The sequence below is a fragment of the Carcharodon carcharias genome, chromosome 7 (assembly GCF_017639515.1).
Source record: "Carcharodon carcharias isolate sCarCar2 chromosome 7, sCarCar2.pri, whole genome shotgun sequence".
NCBI lineage: Eukaryota > Metazoa > Chordata > Chondrichthyes > Lamniformes > Lamnidae > Carcharodon > Carcharodon carcharias.
Window position 1 is genome coordinate 40,115,918 of NC_054473.1, and position 20,350 is coordinate 40,136,267.

Sequence of the window (20,350 nt, forward strand, 5' to 3'; positions counted from 1 at the left end):
TGTCATTTCAACAAATGGGTGTTCAGCAAAAAGAATGATATACATTCTACTTTGGTATTGCTCCATGTATGACATTAGAACAAGTCTTGATTTGAATAACCTATTGCAAATACTGCATATGAAGTCAGTGTTAGAGGGATGGAGGCATTGGTTTTGCACTGCGCTCACTTGTTCTGAAGACACTTGACTCTGTTCTTCTCAAATGTCAAAATCGCTTGATGGCAGAGGCTTCTCCATTTGGGTTTGTCCAAGACTGTTTATTCCCATGTACTGAGATCCAGCTTGCAAGCTCTGAGCTTGGCTTTCAGGCTGTCTTTATATCTAAGTTCAGGGCATCCACAAAACCACATAAGGAGATATCAGGTCAGAGGACCAAAAGCTGAGTCAAAGAGGTAATTTTTAAGGAATGCCTGAAAGGAGCAATGCAAGGGCAGAGAGGCTTAGGGAGGAATTTCCAGAGTTTAGGACCTAGGCAACTGAAGATTCTGCCACCAATGTTGGCAAGATTACAGCATCCCTGATGTTAGAGGCCAGAATTAGATGAGCACAGATGTACTGGACGATTGCTGGGCTGGGGGAGATTACGGAGATAGGGAGGGGTGAGGCTATGGGAGGATTTGAAAACAAGGATAAGAATTTTTAAAATCAAGACATTGCTCGATCAGGAGCCAATTTAGGTCAGTGAGCACAGGGGTAATAGGTGAACAGGACCTGCTGCGTGTTAAGATATGGGCAGCAGAGTTTTGGATGAGTTCAAGTTCAAGGTCAAATATGGCACCAAGGTTGCAAACAGACTGGTTTAATCTCACTGTTACTAGGGAGGGGGATGGAAGCGGTAGCTAAGGAAAGGAATTTGGCGCAGAGGCAGAAATAAATGGCTTCAGTCTTCCCAATGTTTAATCGTAGGAAGTTTCCATTCATCCAGTTGAACACCCAAGAAGTTTACACCATTGCAAGTAATTCTAAAATAAGACACAAGTCAGAAAATAGGGCTCTGTGTCCTTAGTTTCAGTACTGGCACATCGCAATTTGAATTTGTTAGTCTTTAATAACAGACCTGCAAAAAGTCCCACCAAAAACAATAAGTTCTTTGCATTTTGATGCAATGCAATCACTGGTTTTCAACTGTAGACATGGAACAATTCAAGTACATTTTACAGTTCTACTTCCATAAACTGGGTTATATTTCAGAATTATCACAATAGCTATTATGTTGGATTCTTATGACAGATTTTCTCACACTGTTGTAAGTATCACCTGTAGATAAACAGGAAACAAAACCCTGCCTTCTTCCAATGACTCCCTGAATAATCCCACCAACTGGATCTACATCAGCTGGACAATGTCATGGAAGATTCAGGTAATTTGTGGTATACCATTATGCACCATATTTTAAAGATTTCATTCAGGAACCATAAAACTGCCAGGTAACAGTGAGAAAAATCTGCCATTTCTCCCAGAAAATTGACTTTTTTTAAGCTAATGTTTAAAGCCAAAGCATGTTGGAAAATTCTCAGGTGTCAAAATCCAGAGCTTAAATGTGTCTTGTTTTATAAAGTCATGCACTGCAGTTGCTCCAGTTCTTTTATCAGCCACACTGCTTACAAATTGCACCTCTTAACTTCTAGTGTTGCAGAAGGGATGAGGTTCTTTCAGTCAGTGGCAGCTGAGTTACTCCTTAATATGGGGCAGATTTCAAAGTACACATAGCCTTGCATTATTATCTGCCTGCTCGTCTTACTTCCAGGAGCTTGGTTATATTTCAGAATCAACACAATAGCATCCTTCTTGCTATTGTGTCATGGGCCGATGAGTGATTTTTCTCACATGGCTGTGACAATCATATGATAGAGAACAGGATGAAAACTTTGCTTTCCTTCAATGAGAATCCTTACCATTTGGTGACTTACTGAAACACATAACCCAAGAGGTTACAGGGAGAGGGAGGAGAGGGAGGGAGGGAGGGAGGGAATGCTATAATAAACCTCAAATTATCATTATCCAAAAACTGAAAGTGAGCATGAATGTCCAGTGGTTAAAGGCAGGAGTGAGTTCAGCTGTGACACACTTCAGTTCACTTGTCTTCTGCTAACAGTCCCCATGTAGGCTCGCACAAGAAAGAAAGAGTCAGCATCTAAGAAGTGTCTCAGGGGCCATAGCCTACATGCTCGTATCCCCAAGCAAAATCTTTATTATAACAAAAACAGAATTCCCTGGAAAAACTCAGCAGGTCTGGCAGCATCGGCGGAGAAGAAAAGAGTTGACATTTTGAGTCCTCGTGACCCTTCAACAAAACTGAGTGAATATTAGGAGAGGGGTGAAATATAAGGAAATATATTTCACCCCTCTCCTAATATTCACTCAGTTCTATTGAAGGGTCATGAGGACTCGAAACATCAACTCTTTTCTTCTCCGCCGATGCTGCCAAACCTGCTGAGTTTTTCCAGGTAATTCTGTTTTTGTTTTGGATTTCCAGCATCCGCAGTTTTTTGTTTTTATTTTTTAAAATCTTTACTATTCCAGTTGTTTCCCTATCTTCACCAAACTATTTGCAACCTCAGCACCCCTGTTCAGTAGTGAACTGAGGCTGCAATCATACAATCCTCTCCATGGCAATGACTATTTATTCCCACCTTGATAACATCAGGTCATTTCCACTGCCAGCTCACATCTGCTGCTGAAACCCTTTGTCCCTAGATTTGCTTATTCTGGCCAGCACTGACTGCTTCACCCTCTGCAGATTCAGCACTTTTAAAGCTTTGCTGTACATATTCTATCCTGCACCAACCATCTCATCAGTCTTACCAGCTTAATCCTTTTGCTTACATCCTTTCATAGCCTTGTCTGTCTCTATCACTATCACTAATTTCCTCCAACCATACAACCCTCTCTCCCTGAACTTTCCAATGCTCTGTCTGACCTTTTGCACAGTCCCTCTAGCCTTTGCCTCACCACTGGTGGCCTGCCTTCAGCTGACTATGCCCCATGTTCAGAGTTCCTTCTTTAAACCCTTTCCTCACCTCCTTTAAGGCCCTCCTTAAAATCATCTTTGACCAAGCTTTTGGTTGTTCACCACCCCCATGCGCCCACTCCCCCACCCCCATATCCCCTTTATTGTTTTCATATCCCCTGTATTGTTTTGTGCAGATGTTTTGATTATGCATCTATGAATTATCTTGGGACATTTTCACGATGTAAAAAAAAATGCTGTATAAACTCAAGCTGCTTTTGTCAGAAATTAGAACTTTGGGGGGGTGGTGGGGAGGTCATCCCCTTGCCCAAGACACAGTGAATACACAGCAACTGTTTTCAGCATTCGCAGGAGGACTATTTTCCAGCACCACTCCCTCCCCCACCACAACTTTTTGCCTACCAATTTTATTACCTCTCCTAGAGACATTGATTTCTTGCTGGATATGGTTGCATAGGCATCATCCAGGACCTTGTTCAAATGGTCATGATTTAACCTAGTGGTAGCAAGCTATTTAATCATGATGGTAAGTCATCACAGCCAAGTCCAATCCTGCCCTCACTTCACATCTAGACACATGCATTTCCAAGAAGGATCAGTGGATTGCAACAGCATGAGCCTTTTCAGTTTTTCCTCCTCTTTCCCAATCCAGGGTGACTGAGGTCAACTGAGATGCCCCTCCTCTGTCCCAATTTAGACCTGTTACCTCAATAGAAATATGGGGGTGACCTAGAAACTTCTTAATCTGTATGGTCCAGTGACTTACTGAGTCAGAGGAACCTGGAACCAACTTCTAAATAGAGTATCGAAAAACATTCTAGAAATCATACAGCAATATTTCAACTCAAGATCTCCCTAATTAACAGTTGTCCTTCAAAGTCAAACCTTTTTCTATGCTGAAAAGATTAACCGGTATAAACGGAACCACCAGTTTTTCTGAAATTACACACAGCACTAGTTTAAGCAGATACAAAATCCAACCGAGGACCCAATTTATCACTGAATATTTTCAGGATGTTATGTTGACAATTTGCTTTCTGGCTTCCATGAAAGCAGTCTCAAAAGGGACACATTATTTAGAATACGCAATTTCAACAAGATTTTCCAGCCTGTACAGTGGATAATGCAAACCACCTGGGACCATTTTAACTGGGAATACTATCTACAACAAAGGCAGCAGGGTATCAAAAGCCATTGCTTTGCATTCAGTTTTACAAACTGGATTCTGCTCTGAACAGCTGCACACTGGGAAGAGGATTTGGCTTAGGAGTAAAACATAGTTATTTTAAAAACATAGTGAGGTCTTTAAATAGGTTAATATGCTGAGGACAGCTTTGAAATTTGACGTTTTCCTTCATACAACACCTGCATCAAATTTTCTGCAGGAAATAAAATCAGAGGAATTTGCAAAAATCAAAAGAACATCTTCTCCTAGATTTCCTCAGACTCCCCTAAAGACGTGAGCCTTCACAAGCATGACGACCTTTGACCCGGACGCAGTAACAGTAAGGAAAACTTGTAATTACTTAAAAATGTTAAAAGAATTTGTAATTGTTTTTAATAATGTTTGAAAAGGATTTTTAAAAGTATCAACTGGAAAGGAATCGATTATAAATGTTAGATATTAAGCAATACTAGTCCAGGTGACCTGACGATCCTTGACCTGGAAACAAATGGAAGGAACTTCATTTTTATTCTTTATTCTTTCATGGAATGTGAGCATCGCTAGCAAGGCTAGCGTTCATTGCCCATCCCTAACTGCCCTTGAACTGCATGGCTCATGAGACTATTTCAGTCAGCAGTTAAAAGTCCACCACATTGCTGTGGAACCTGGAGTCACACGTAGGCCAGACTGGGTAAGGATGCCAGATTTCCTTCCCTAAAGGATATTAGTGAACGAAATAGGCTTTTACATCAATTGATGATAGTTTCATGGTCACCATTATTGATTCTAGCTTTATATTCCAGATTTATTAATTGAATTTAAATTCCACCAGCTGCCTTGGTGGGATTTGAAGCCCTGTCCCCAGAGCACGAGCCTGGCCCTCTGGATTACTAATCCAGTGACGTTACCACTGCGCCATCACCTCTCTATAAAATATGGAAAAGCCAGGTGGCCAAGAACAAAGAGGAAGCAGATGAGCTGCAAGGTAGAAGGTGATCAGCAAGCCAGTTCAGAAAGCTGGATCCATAAGCCGTAGGAATTACAATTAGGGCTGTTGCTTTCACTTCTGAGTGATTGAATGCCCAGGATTGGCCACATTATATAAAGGTGAAGGTGTTCTGACAGATCCACATCACCAAGATCGACAGGAGCAGAGATTGGAGAAGGTTCCAGAAAGAAGTGTGCCACATAGGGAAGATTGCATGGGTGGAACCCTGTTTATGCAAAGCAGCTGCCTGCAGAGTATTGGCTAAGTCCTTGAAAGAAAGTGGAATTCTGCTTGGAAGAACTATGTGATTGGAACTGGGACCATATGGACTTTCAGATCACCTATAAGATTCAGGAGATAGTCTTTATGGTATATGCTATTCCATGTGCAATTTATAGTTCGCATCGATCATAATTTGCCTGTAAATTTATGTTTAATTTGAGTTGATTTTAATTTATGTTAAAGTAAAAGTTACAAAAAGTGAAATCTTGTTTAGTAAATTTCTTCATTTGTGGGTAGTTCGGTAAATTTGGTTCTTTTGGTTTACAGATTCCCACAGAGACCATAGGACTGACTTAAAGCTGTAGTTCTCACCACTGGCAGTCCACAGGCTGGTCCAAAATGCAAGTCACCGGCATGCAATGCCATGGCTGAGGCCATACAAGAGAACGGGCCAAAAACCTCGTCCTTGGCACTTGTGAGGTCACACAGCATAAACAGCATGAGTCTTCATAAGAGTAAGCGACAATGTTGATTTATAAGAAAAATTCATGTCACTGTTACAACATACAGCTGCGGGAGTAGATTGTTTTCAGCCCCAACCGTGTTGACAAAGAGGAGGAATTGGCTGAATGTGGAGTCTGACATGTGACTGCAGCTCTCCAGCTGGAACCAGACATCACCTCATTGGTGGGAGAAACAAAGTTAACGTTTTGAGTCCTGAACAAGGGTCATACAGACTCAAGATGTTAACTTTGTTTTTCACTCTGCACAGATGCTGTCAGACCTGTTGAGTTTTTCCAGCGTTTTGTTTTGTTTCAGATTTACAGCATCCACAGTATTTTGCTTTTATCACCTTATTGGTGCCTCATCAAAAGCAGCACCATTCTTCCCATTAATTTTAATGAGTCTTTTTTTTGTGGTAGCAAGTGAAAGCCAGTAGGGTAGGACCGGTAGGTGGTCTGCAAGTGGACACGAGGCAAAAAGTTTGAGAACCATTAGTTTAAGGTTCTACAGTCTTTTGTTGCCCTCCAGAACTTTGTCCTCAGAGAGATTTCTTTATTTGTAAGGCCAGAGAGTGAGTGTCAAATGGCCAATCTGACTGATATGGGCATCATGGTTAAATGATCTCAAACCTGTTTACACCCAGCAAAAACATACTTTCAAGTGTAGTTGAATGGTTAGAATTCTGGAGCAAGACATCTGCCCAACCTTTTTCCTCCTTAGTCAAGGGAGAATGAGGCCTGTCCCAGAAGCTCTTAACTCCTGTTCAGCCAAAATCCATAAGAATGTGATATTTGTGTATTTCTGAAAAAAAAGACAAGTTGTTGAAACTTTTCACCTTGCACTCATCAGGACAATTCACAAGAATACCACATGTAACCGGAACAACAATTTATACTTCATGAGAAGAGTGCTGAATAGTTGGTAAGTGGACTCTGATTGGTAGAGGTGGAGAATGAAAGTTAACTGACAGTTAACAGCCAAGCTTTGTTTAAATTCAAACCACGCAGATTAACTCTGATTGGTCAAGGCATTGCCTGGGGAATGAACCAGAGAATAGCTGATGCCCATTTTGTTTAGGTGAAACCGGCACAATGTGTGTACGTATTCTTTATCTGCAAAAAACAGGGTCCTGTGTATTAATATACACTGATGCTAGGTATGAGGCTGTACGTTCCAAAGACTGGTGGACCGTATCAAACAGCATGTCCCTTCAGCTTTTCACAATAGGCATGGTACCCACCGTACCCAACCAACCTATGCTTGTAAAACTCAAAACAGTGTCCAACATTAGATATGATTTTGCAATTGGACAACACTTGTTAAATAATCCCAAGTGTGCTCAGAATTACACAAACAACCAATTTAAGATTATCAGTCAGGCTCACAATGTGGCGCATCTATGCATGCTAGAAGCTATATATAATTAAATAATTACCAATAATTAAAATATTTGAATAAGGCAGTTTGAAAAGTTATTTTTCAAAGTTATCCGATGCTAATTGCATACATTTTTTTAACTGAGCCGTCATCTGATATAATAAATTGAATTTGTACATGAAAATGAGCTAAGGAACTATCCTCATTTGAACACAGAAATAAAATTCTTAATTATGCTCACAATTTCTATCAAGTCTCAAAGATTTGCTACCCATGAACGTGAGATCATCCAAAACCCTGCCACACATTTCCTAACTCCTGCCAAATCCAATTCACTGTCAAATCCAACTCATCCCTCCTGTGCTGGCCGACTGACAATTATTCCCAGTTAAGCAATGCCTCAATTTTAAAATTTTTATTCTTATTTGCAACCCCCTTCATAGCCTCTTCCCTCTCTATCTCTGTAATCTTCTCCAGACCCACAACCCTCATACCTCCCATTTTAATTGCTCCACCATTGGCAACCATGCCTTCAGCTACCAGAGCACTAAGCTATGGAATATCCTACCTAAACCTCTCTGCCTCCTCACCTTATTTTCCTTTTTAAAGACTCTCCTTTAAACCTACTACTTTCATCAAACTTTTGGTCATCTGCCCTAATATCTCCTGAAGTGGCTCGGTGTCATATTTTATTTTGTTTTATAATGCCCTCATGAAGAAATTTGGGACATTTCATGTTGGTCATTATATAAATGCAAGTTTTTGTTGCGCTATTTTGCATTCCATGAAAAGTTAAAGAAATACGCATTAGAACAGGAAATCTCAGCAAAATCAGACAGCCTCAAAAACAGTTCCTCTGACATGTCCTCCTTCTTCCTTAACCGAGGTTTTCCACCCACGGTCGTTGACAGGGCCCTCAACCGTGTCCGGCCCATCTCCCGCGCATCCGCCCTCACGCCTTCTCCTCCCTCCCAGAAACATGATAGGGTCCCCCTTGTCCTCACTTATCACCCCACCAGCCTCCGCATTCAAAGGATCATCCTCCGCCATTTCCACCAACTCCAGCATGATGCCACCACCAAACACATCTTCCCTTCACCCCCCTTATCGGCATTCCGTAGGGATCGCTCCCTCCGGGACACCCTGGTCCACTCCTCCATCACCCCCTACTCCTCAACCCCCTCCTATGGCACCACCCCATGCCCACGCAAAAGATGCAACACCTGCCCCTTCACTTCCTCTCTCCTCACCGTCCAAGGACCCAAACACTCCTTTCAAATGAAGCAGCATTTCACTTGCATTTCCCCCAACTTAGTCTACTGCATTCGTTGCTCCCAATGTGGTCTCCTCTACATTGGAGAGACCAAACGTAAACTGGGCGACCACTTTGCAGAACACCTGCGGTCTGTCCGCAAGAATGACCCAAACCTCCCTGTCGCTTGCCATTTTAACACTCCACCCTGCTCTTTTGCCCACATGTCTGTCCTTGGCTTGCTGCATTGTTCCAGTGAAGCCCAACGTAAACTGGAGGAACAACACCTCATCTTCCGACTAGGGACTTTACAGCCTTCCGGACTGAATATTGAATTCAACAACTTTAGGTCATGAGCTCCCTCCCCCGTCCCCACCCCCTTTCTGTTTCCCCCTTCCTTTTTTTTTCCAATAAATTATAAAGATTTTCCTTTTCCCACCTATTTCCATTGTATAAAAAAAAACCCCACTAGAGCTATACCTTGAGTGCCCTACCATCCATTCTTAATTAGCACATTCGTTTAGATAATATCACCAACTTTAACTTTAACACCTATGTGTTCTATTGTACTATTGTCATTGACATCTTTTGATGATCTGCTTCTATCACTGCTTGTTTGTCCCTACAACCACACCCCCACCTCTCTCTCTATCTCTCCGCCCCCCACACACACACCTTAAACCAGCTTATATTTCAACTCTTTCTTGGACTCAAACTCAAGTTCTGTCGAAGGGTCATGAGGACTCGAAACGTCAACTCTATTCTTCTCCGCCGATTCTCCAGACCTGCTGAGTTTTTCCAGGTAATTCTGTTTTTGCTTCTATCACTGCTTGTTTGTCCCTACAACCACACCCCCCCCCCTCCACCTCTCTGTCTCTCTATCTCTCCGCCCCCCACACACACACCTTAAACCAGCTTATATTTCAACTCTTTCTTGGACTTGAACTCAAGTTCTGTCGAAGGGTCATGAGGACTCGAAACGTCAACTCTTTTCTTCTCCGCCGATGCTGCCAGACCTGCTGAGTTTTTCCAGGTAATTCTGTTTTTGTTTTAGCCTCAATATGTACTCAGTCGCTATTCTGGAACTCGTTCCCATAGATCATGGCATACAATTTGACCTTTGAAGCCTACAAAAGTCCTTCCAAAACCTGAAGTCCACTTATACGCAGAGTATAAAAAGTGAACTGCTGGTGTAGGTGGTCACCATTTTAAGATGTGAAAAAAGCATAACTCCCGTAATTCATAGTAAATTAATGTGGCATTGTTTATTGAATGAATAATTCTACAAAGATAACTTTAAACACAATCAAAACATTTTAAAGTCTATCAATTTCATTGTCGACAGCATCCAACGCAAATAGTTCATCAAATTCACTGAGTCACTTTAGCTATGGCATCATCACAAGGTTCCAACACTGGATCAGATGTGGCACTTTCAGTTTCATAATCATTGCTATACAACCAATCATCTTCCTCTTCATCCATTGAATTGGATATTTGAACAATCTGATGATACTTTAATGACAAAACATCAAGCAGGGCAGCATGCATATTTTCACTCTTCATGAAGGCTTCTTCTTCGTCAACCATCAACCATCCACACGTGATCCATGAGTGCCTTGTTGAGACATACATCCAAAGGCTGAGCTATGGACATTAGATCCCCAGTATAACTGCAATTTGGGAGTTATTTCTTTGCAGGTATCTCTTGCTCTCATCAGTTATATAGGATCTGAACATGTCCCACACTAGATGTGTATTTTGTGTCGTCCACCAGGACACATGGTTTTACATTGGAAAATTACTGTAGGCTTTAATTTTGTTCTGTCAGCCATTCAGGCTCGTACCACCATGAATTGTGTCTTCTCAAGTCCTGTGGTTTTCACTACAACCGTTGACAAACCTTTCCACTCCACAGTTCAGTTGCTGGGCATATTGAATTCACGGGTGTTTCATCCATGTTGCCAATGTGGCATGATGGGTACTTGTGTTTTTGCCACTGTCTGACAATGAATCACTGGAAACTGGTAATTTTGGCATCGAGGTCTTTTGGTAGTCTGAGCAATCTTAGTCTTCAGTCACAACACCAGACATTTTCGTTCTGTAAAGTGACTACATCAACTAGCTGTTCTTGGAAATCTTTGCTGGACTCATGGTTTGATATGGGTCACTTAAGTGCCTAAAAACTCACTACATGTCTGTTGATGATGTAACCATTCTGAAGATTTTCAAGGACGCATTCCGATACATGTTTCTCAAGACTTGGCCAGTGGCTAGTCCCTGTTGTCATGGTCCATTTGGTCTTCTTCACCAGAGTCGATTCCTTAAGTAATTTATTTATTTACTCATTCACGGGGTGTGGAATCGCTGGCTGGGCCAGCATTTATTGCCCATCCCTAGTTGCCCCTGAGAAAGTGGTGGTGAGCTGCCTTCTTGAACCACTGCAGTCCATGTGGCGTAGGTACACCCACAGTGCTGTTAGGAAGGGAGCGCCAGGATTTTGACCTAGTGACAGTGAAGGATATATTTCCAAGTCAGGATGGTGAGTCACTCAGAGGGCAACTTCCAGGTGGTGGTGTTCCCATTTATCTGCTGCCCTTGTCCTTCTAGGTGGTAGTAGTCGTGGGTTTGGAAGGTGCTGACAAAGGAGCCTCGGTGAATTCCTGCAGTGCATCTTGTAGATGGTACACACTGCTGCTACTGTGCGTCAGTGATGGAGAGTGTGAATGTTTGTGGATGTGGTGCCAATCAGGTGGGCTATTTTGTCCTGGACGGTGTCCAGCTTCTTGAGTGTTGTGGGAGCTGCAATCATTCAGGCAAGTGGGAACTTTTCCAACACACTCCTGACTTGTTCCTTGTAGATGATGGACAGGATTTGAGGTGTCAGGAAGTGAGTTACTGGTCGCGCGATTCCTGGCCTCTGACCTGCTCTTGTAACCACAGTATTTATATGGCTAGTATAATTCAGTTTCTGGTCAATGGTAACCCCCAGGATGTTGATAGTGGGGGATTCAGTGATGGTAATGTCATTGAACATCAAGAGGCAATGGCTTGATTCTCTCTTGTTGGAGATGGTCATTGCCTGACACTTGTGTGGCGCGAATGTTACTACCTACTTGTCAGCCCAAGCCTGGATATTGTCCAGGTCTTGCTGCAGTTGGACATGGACTGCTTCAGTATCTGAGGAGTCGCGAATGGTGCTGAACATTGTGCAATCATCAGCGAACATTCCCACTTCTGACCTTATGATGGAAGAAAGGTCATTGATGAAGCAGCTCGATACGGTTGGGCCGAGGACACTACCCTGAGGAACTCCTGCAGTGATGTCCTGGCACTGAGATGACTGACCTCCAACAACCACAACCATCTTCCTTTGTGCTAGGTTCTCCATCCAGTGGAGAGTTTTGCCCGATTCCAAATTTGCTAGGGTTCCTTGATGCCACACTTGGTCAAATGCTGCCTTGATGTCAAGAGCAGTCACTCTCACCTCACTGCTAACTTGAAATTGCCAGCCAGAGAAGGAGATTAACTTAAAATGTTGAAAATTACAAAAAAAATCACAAAAAGGTCTGGTGGCATGGGTTGTCTAAGAGAAACTCAAGTTTTAACCATAAGTGAAATATATTTGCCTAACAGCATAATTCTAGTTCATTATTACCATGACACTTCTTCAGCCAACTACAAATCATTGAGGTGAAAATTACTTTTACATTTTACAAGGAATAAACCTTTGAAATTTGATAATTCTATTCACACAGAAATTCCATTTAGTCTCGCATTTCTTCAATAATTATTTTTTAGATCTTTTACATCAGCTGGAGATTGGGGATAGGTACCAGCAGCAGACAGGAGAAATAAGTTTAAGATCACCTAGGTTTTCAGTGTTTTTTTAAATAGGTGTCATTCTTAAAAGTGAGTGACACATTTAATTTTCATTACAACTAAGAATCCTTTGTTTTTTCCCTCCAGTTTTGGGTGCTTATCTGACCTTGCCTGAAGACAATGGTCAGGCTGAGGTAACCAAGATACAGTAGCCATCTAATAGAGTCATAAAGTTAGAGTATTGACAGCACAAAAAAAGGCTATTCAGCCAATCGAGTGCATTTTGGCAATCGAGTCAGTTCCATTCTCCCCTGCTCTATCCCTGTACCCTGCACTTTTTCCTCTTGAAATCATTGATAGTCTCCACTTTCACCACCTATGTAGCCGGTGAATTCCAGGTCATGACCATTTGCTGCATAAAAGACATTTCGTCCCTGAACCCTTAAATCTGTGTTCCCTGTGCTGTTTGCATCTTTCCCATTTGCCAGGATCTGTTTTATTTTTTGCATATTGCTATGTTTCTCCCTTTCAAAACACTACATTGAGCTCAATCATATTATGGTTGCTATTAAATAAATGCTCACGCAACATTAAATTGTGAACTAAATCTGGCTCACTACTTGTTACTAAATCCCTTTTGGTTCAAGAAAATATTGTTTCAGAAAACTATCCTGGACATATTCACAAAATTCACTACCTTACTTATGCCAGTCTGCTTTTCCCAATCTATATGAAAGTTGATATTTTGCCTAATGCCAATTCTTTCTGAACCTGGCCAGATTGCAGATGAGCCAGTCCCCACACGTTGTAATAGGAGTCACTGCATAATGACCAAGAGTAGGAACCCAAACCATTTTTTTTTTGCTGGGCAGTGGGAGTGGCTTGGTAGCGGTCTGAAGGTGTAGTTAAGATGAACCTTTTAAAATCCAACAAAAATTACCATCCATACTGCACTGTCAGCCGGGTGTACAAAACACAGCCTCTCTGCAGTGACATAATCAGAATAGTGTCACATATACTACCCATGCATTCACAGCAGTTCAAACAACAATTATTGAGCTTTTTTTTCAATTGACCCAGGTCCAACCAACCAGCCTTTGGGAGAAGGGGGGGTTGGTGGGGAAAATTAGTGCACAGCAGATGCAACCCAGCTAGTGGAATGGGCAGTGGTCATGTCTTTTAAGTGTGCCAAATTCAAAAGTCAAGCTCATTTAATGGTCAACAAAATACCAAAATTATTTTTTAAAAATTGGACGGGTGCTTGTTTATATCTGATTCTGGGAGACTGATATCCATGACCTGACTCATTGGAGGACAGCAGAGGAGTTATTCCCGGTGTCCTGGCCAATGTTTTATCCCTTGACCAACATCACAAAGGAGAGCATCTGGTCATTATCACATTGCTGTTTGTTAGTGCACAAATTGGCTGTCACATTTCCTACATTACAACAGTGACTGCTTCAAAAATACTTAATTGATTGTAAAGTGCTTGGAGACATCCTGTGGTTGTGCAAGGTGCTATATAAATGCAAGTCTTTCTTTTAATGGTGTTTCAAAACAGTAGAATTGAAATACTAGGGCGTGAAGCTTATCTTATACTACATTAAGCATGGAAAAGTAAATGAAGGCCTCCAGAAACTATCACGGTTTATTTAAAACGTGGTTTACATTGGTGGTCATGAGGTTGTGGTCCCCTGTAAACAACAATGCTGGAGCTGATTGCTTTTTGCATACTAACAAATAGAGTGTGGAGCAGAGTAGTTAGGAAACTGCTTAGTAAACAGAGTGCTAAAATTGGATATTTGGTGCCAGAGAGCATTCAGTCCAGAGGGGAAAGGAGATGCTACTTTTTATTTAATGCCCAGTAGTCAGCGAGTGTTTTGTTTTGTTTCAAAGCTAGGAGACTATAACTTGCTATGACTTTACTAAATAAGCTAGTTAAATAATCAAACAAATAAAGATGATCAGAAAGACATGACAAGGCAGGTGGTGTGCTGCACCTGCAACATGTGGGAATTTGTGGAATGTACTGCAATCCCAGACAACCATGTCTGTAGCTTGAGCATCTTCAGCTCAGAGTCACTGAGCTGTAATCTGAGCTTCAAACATTGCAGGGCATCCAGGAAGGGGAAGAGCTACCTGGACATTTTGTTCCAGGAGGCAGTCACACCCCTTAGGTTAAGCAAAACTTTAGAATTGGTCAGAGGTCAGGAAGAGGAGGGCGTGACTAAGTCAGGCAGGTATGGGGATCCAGGATGTAATGGAGACCCTTGATTGTGACCAATGGGTGCAAGGTACTGTGTGGATGACCAGAACGTCATTCACGTGGTGGGGGAGTAAAAAGGAAAGCGGTAGTGATAGGGAACGGTATAGTCAGGAGGATAGATAATCTTCTCTGCAACCATGACCAGGAGTTCCAAAGATTGTGTTGCCTGCCAGGGTTAAAAATATCTCTGTGCAGTGGAGATGAACTTGGGAGTGGCGGTGGGGGGAGGATCCAGTGACATAGGTAACTAGGAATGATGTTCTGCTCAGAGTTTGAAGAGTTAGGGTCCAAATTAAAATCAACAAAATCCAATCTCTGTATTGTCACCTGAGCCACATGCCAATTGGCATAGGGTGAAGAAGATTAGAGAATTAAATCCATGGCTCAAAGAATGGCATGGGATGAAGAGGTTTTAATCCATGGGGAACTGGCACCAGTACTCAGGAAATAGAGAGCTGTTCCACTGAGATAGTTTCCAGTTTAACAAGGCTGGAATCAGTGTCCTGGTGAATCATATAACTAGGGCTGTGGATGGGGCTTTAAACAAAAAAGGGGCGGTGGGGGGGGTGGTCGAGGGATGGTTTGAAGGTGTATCAGGTGAAGTGAGATTTAAAAACCTAAAGAGAAAAGTGAAAGCAATAGAGGAATGGACAAGTAGAATGGAACAGGAAGAGACCAAGAGTTTAATGGCTATAGTGCATCAATGACTAAGGTCCATAAAGAATAGTTTAAAAAATTACAGGCTCTTTTTTTCAAAAAATACACAAACTGCATACCAGCAACAAAGAGTAACCAAGGACCCAATAAAAGTGAGGAACTTAAGGTAGTTAGTATCAGCAGAGGCAATGGAGTAGTAGTATTGTCACTGGACTAGTAATCCAGAGACCCAGGGTATTGCACTGAGGACCTGGGTTCGAATCCCGTCACAGCAGAAGGTGGAATTTAAATTCAATAAAAATCAGAATTAAAAGTCTAATGGTGACCATGAAACCATTGTCGATTGTTGTAAAAACCCATCTGGTTCAGTAACATCCTTTAGGAAATCTGCACTCCTTACCTGGTCTGACCTACACGTGACTCCAGACCCATAGCATTGTGGTTGAGTCTTAAATGCCCCCTGAACTAGGGCAACTAGGGATGGGTATTAAATGTAGACACCCACAACCCACGAACGAATAAAATAAAAACTAGCATATCCCCAGAATCTGATGGCCTACATCCTAGGACTCCAAAGAAGATAGCTGCAGAGATACTGGGTGCACTAGTTATGATTTTCCAGAACTCCCTAGATTCCAGAATGGTGCCAGTGAATTGGAAGTTAGCAAGTGCAACAGCATGATTCAAAAAATTAGGGAGAAAGGAAACAGTGAACTGCAAGCCAGTTAGCCTAACATCAGTTATTGGGAAAATGGTGGAATCTATTATTAACAAAATCTAACAATGCATTTAGAAAATCAGAGCAAGATCAAAAAAGTCAACATGGTTTGAAAAAAGAGAAATTGTGTTTTGCAAATTATTTGAGGATGTAACTAGTAGGCTAGACTGAGGGGATGACAGGCATCGTATACTTGGATTTCCAAAGCCAGTTGATAGGGTGCCACACAAAAGGTCAATACGCAAGGTGATGGCTAATGGAGTTGGGGGTAATATATTAGCATCGGTGGAGGATTGGATTGGTTGACAGACAGGAAGCAGAGAGTAGGGATAAATGGGGTACTATAAGTAGCTTTACATAGTTTGCAGCCATATGTACTAGTCCCATAATTTTGGAATCAGCCATAGCAGCCAGTTCTAATGCAATATGAAAGCAACTAACATCTCAAACTACAACTTTAAAGAAGTTGTGCATGAATTTATCCAAGGCAACAGGATCATGGAACAATATAATTAAATCACTAGCAATCAAATTACTCTATGTAGATTGTTCAGCAATATTTATAAATTAGTTATTTTTTGTAAGTTAGTTATTTATGAGTATTTGAAGAGGCATTCTAATCCCAGCACATTTCTTGACAAACTAGTTCCATGATCACTTCCCTGTACTGAAGGGATATGGTGTCATCATATTATCACTTTACATGAATTGGTCATTAACACATTTTGAAGCTTCTGCTATTCAATTAGAAATATTTAAAGGCTGACTAATGGAGCAAACAAAGAAAATATAATGAAGTCACTTTATACCTTATGCACAACCTTTCTCAAGAATTACGATTTTGAAGAGTGTACATGAGCAGAGACACTATAGTGTCCATTGATTAAAAAAACAAGAGGATTAGTTGGATTTATACATGGAAGAGTAGAATATACAAACAAAAATATCATGCTAACATTTTATAAATCATTGGTTAGGCCTCAGCTGGAGTATGGTGAACAATTCCAGGCACCATGCTTCAGAAAATATATAAAAAACTTTAAAAAGGGTACAGATAATGTTTACCGGGGATGTAGGACTTCAGTTATGAGGAGAGTCTGGAAAAGTTAGGACTATTCCCCTTGAAATAGAGAAGGTTCAGAGGTGACCTAATAGATGAGAGGTTTTGATAGAGTAGTTAGAAAACAATTATTTCCTCTGGTAAGTAGATAAATAATCAGAGGTCATGGATTCATAAATTCAATATCATTGAGAAAAGATGATGAGGAAATAGTCGTTTGGTAGTACAGAGCTTGAATATTGCTGAAAAAGGAGACTTTATTTTAGAAGATTTTTCGCCAAATAAAAGTTTATTTTTTCAACAATAATCTTGAGGAAAGTTGAGAAAATGTTTTTATTACCTGAAAGGGCGATGGAAGCCAAATCCATTAATAAATTTAAAGGGAATTGTACAGATAGATGAGGATATGGAACTTAGCATGTTATGAACAAAAAGCAGGGTTGTGGGACTCAGAACGGCTGATCTTTGTATAAGGTTTGTCTGCATAGGCATGATTATGTGATGCAAATTTCTCTGATTCTATGCACCAGGTCTCAGGTTTCTAGACTTGTGGATCTTGATTTCATGAAATCATTTTGGATGCTCTTCTGTTGGCGTTATTTTAGTGCAAATGATGGGACAACATTTAATAAACAGTGGCTCCCTGCTTCTGAAGAAAGCTTCTGCCATGTGTGTGAACTATGTAAATGTATGTGCTGCACCATTCATAGCTGGTATCCTTATCTGTCTGTATCAGTGCCATATTACAATAGTCAGATGAGGTACCATTTTAAGAAGTTTCCAGTGAAATGCTAAGGCTACAGGTGAGGGCAGGCTGCACAGCTTGCTGATCTGAAATCCAGAATGCATTTGCACGCTGCATCTGTGAGCATAAAATTTCACATTCAGTTTTGCACAGTGCTATCATAAGTATGCCCTTATATTGATCAACACATTTCAAAAATAATTCCTTGTTTAAAGTTCAGTCATTGAAGTGAAAAAACATGATATGCAATTTTTAAAATTTCAATTTTATTAATTGATGCTACTTTTCGAGTTTAAATTACCAATTCAAATTGTGTATTAAATCAGAGTGAAAAAATGTTTTAGTTTGGCTTATTTGGCATCATTCTTGTCTCTCTTAGAAGGTTCGAGCCTCAATCCAGGGGTTGATGGTCAAATGATTCAGGAGCACTTTAAAGATTCCATAACCCGAATCCATGAGGAGCATGGAATTCTTTCCAGTGTTTGAGCCAACATTATTTTTCAATCAACACTACCAGAAATAGAGTAAGTATTTCATTACTCTTTTGCCAGGTGCTACTGTGGACAGAAAATATATTTCAAAGTAATTAATTGTACACAAATTACTCAGATGTAATAATGCACTGTGTAATACAACTTTTCTCTTCCTTTAAAATACAATTAAAAACAGTTCTTTATCAATTTTTGTCCCTCTTGGGAAGGTATTGAGTCATGTTAGGGCAAAGATTTACAATTGGCAGCAATCCACTAGTTCTTTGCCCAACTAAAGAAAGAATTTGCATTTATACGGTGCTTATTAGGTCTTCCAGACTACCCAAACCACTTTACACTCAATTGATTATTTTTGAAATGTGGGCACTGATGTTATGTAGGCAAATGCAGCAGCCAATTTGTATACGGCACAGCCCAACAAACAGCAAATAAAGAAATTGTCAGATAATCTATTTTATTATTTTGAGAGGCTAGCCAATCCATGTCACAGACTATTTAAAAACGGGGGCATCACATCTGAACTCGATTCTTTCCTAACCCAACTTCCACACACGTGTAATAAAAACAGAAAATGCTGAAAATACTTAGGTGGTCAGGCAGCATCTGTGGAGACAGAAACAGAGTTAATATTTCAGGTCAATGACCTTTCATCAAAACATTCCACAAACATGTACTTCAGCAGAGGACACTCTACAGCTTGTGACCTGAAGCATAAACCCAATCTGATTTTTCCTTTCTCTAACCCAAGATCACTTACACCCATCGTAAAGTTGCTACCAATGTTGGTGGACTGCACCCTCCAAAACATTCTTGAAAGGAAATGGGATTCTTATGGAATGGCCTGGATTCACTCAAGAATTTCTTGCAGTAAGCATGCAGATAAACCATTAGATTGCCTGCTCACGTCACTCAAATTGAGAAAGTGAATCCTTGCAAGTACATGTTCACAATGTGTGCAGACAACTTTGTTCATCACTCTAATGGCTGATGAAATTTCTTTAGTTGGCATAACAGCCTGTCATATCTGTCTTTTAAGCCAGATTTGAGGAACCCCAGGTTTAAATCGGCTCCTGGCATTTTGCTATTTAATCCAGCAAAATGGACCCAGTTTTTAGTTGGCTGTCCTATCAGCTTTCCTTTTCTTAGAAATTTAAGTGATAGCTATAGAAATCACAAGTAGTTTTAAATTAAAGTCATTGCTGCAGCTCAGTATATTGCTAATGTGCAGCATTACTTTTTTCAAGAAGTTTCACTGCTGATGAAAGCTTCTGTGAAATCAGTAGCACTTTAACATACTGGTGGGATTAACATTGTTTAAAAAATCATACAGTATAACTGGAACATTGCAGTCTCCATTTTAAAGCCTAAGCAGAAATTAATTTGCTGAGTACTTTGAGCAAGAGTACTTGTTTCTAATTTGGTGTCACTCTTGCTTCAGGCAAAACATTTTAGGGTCAAGTTCCATTCCAGGACTCGAACACAGGCTGACAATGCAATACAATTACAGTTGGAAGGATTATGCTTAGATGGGATGCAAGATTAAGGTTCTGTGTTACATGTTCTGATGGACATTAAAAATTAAATTGATTAAATTGCTAACTGGTGTCCTGGCAAATGTTCTACCCTCAACCAAGGCCACCAAAACACATTCATGGACAATCATCTCACTGCTGTTTGTGGAGTCTTGATGTGGACTGAATGAGTGCTGCATCAATCCACATAAAATCATTGTACAGTATATTGGAAATAATTGGTTACATGTTACTTGTTATTTGCAGTAGTGAGAAAAGGCAATAGTCTAGATCTTTATTTTTCCTTCCATTCCAATCCAAATTCAAAATCAGATCAGCTAAGTACAAATAAAACCAGAAAATACTGTAAATACTCAGCAGGTCTGCTGGCATTTGTGAAAAGAGACAGGGCTAACATTTCAGGTTGATGACCCTTCTTCAGAATGGAAGGGGTTAGAGATATAACAAATTTTAAACGAGTGCAGAGACAGGGAAAGGGAAGTGGGTGGAATAACAAAAGGGAAGGTCTATGACAGGGTGGATAGCAGAAGAGATGAAGTGGCAAAAAGGGATAATTGTACAACTCAAAAGGAGAAGAAAA

At 40.7% G+C, this 20,350-nt stretch overlaps 1 protein-coding gene and 1 long non-coding RNA gene across 2 annotated transcripts in view; one reads left to right on the forward strand and one right to left on the reverse strand.

Annotated features, from left to right (window-relative positions):
- il17rd (interleukin 17 receptor D) overlaps positions 1-20,350 on the reverse strand; it is a 91,518-nt gene that overhangs the window by 63,196 nt on the left and 7,972 nt on the right. The window lies entirely within an intron of this gene.
- LOC121280402 lies at positions 5,279-19,008 on the forward strand. The gene is made up of 5 exons (XR_005943609.1): positions 5,279-5,493; positions 5,674-5,861; positions 6,700-6,771; positions 18,130-18,271; positions 18,987-19,008. It is a non-coding gene; the product is annotated as an uncharacterized LOC121280402 (long non-coding RNA).